The sequence below is a fragment of the Etheostoma spectabile genome, chromosome 17 (genome assembly GCF_008692095.1).
Source record: "Etheostoma spectabile isolate EspeVRDwgs_2016 chromosome 17, UIUC_Espe_1.0, whole genome shotgun sequence".
In the NCBI taxonomy this organism is placed as follows: Eukaryota; Metazoa; Chordata; class Actinopteri; order Perciformes; family Percidae; genus Etheostoma; species Etheostoma spectabile.
Genome location: NC_045749.1, coordinates 21,861,605 through 21,861,817, shown reverse-complemented (window position 1 = coordinate 21,861,817; position 213 = coordinate 21,861,605). Strand labels below are relative to the sequence as shown.

Below are 213 nucleotides of genomic sequence, written 5' to 3'. Positions count from 1 at the left end.
TAGGTTACTGTTTGTTATTCCAAGCTGTATGTTTTGTTTTTGCTTGGAATCGTTTGTTTTCCTTATCGGCACAAGCAGAGCTAAATGGTGGGATTGGACTAAAGCTTGTTTCTATCTTTTTGGATACAGCATTGAGAGCATAGAGTGTATTATACTTAGTAATGAGTATTAGAATTTGTACTTGGAATGTTAAGGGATCCAATAATCCAGTGA

The 213-nt window shown here is 35.2% G+C and overlaps 1 long non-coding RNA gene across 1 annotated transcript in view; it reads left to right on the top strand.

Annotated features, from left to right (window-relative positions):
- Positions 1–213, top strand: part of LOC116705757 (uncharacterized) — an 8,840-nt gene that overhangs the window by 5,764 nt on the left and 2,863 nt on the right. Inside the window, exon 3 of the long non-coding RNA XR_004336021.1 lies at positions 160–165. This is a non-coding gene — a long non-coding RNA (uncharacterized LOC116705757). The remainder of the gene's footprint in view (positions 1–159; positions 166–213) is intronic.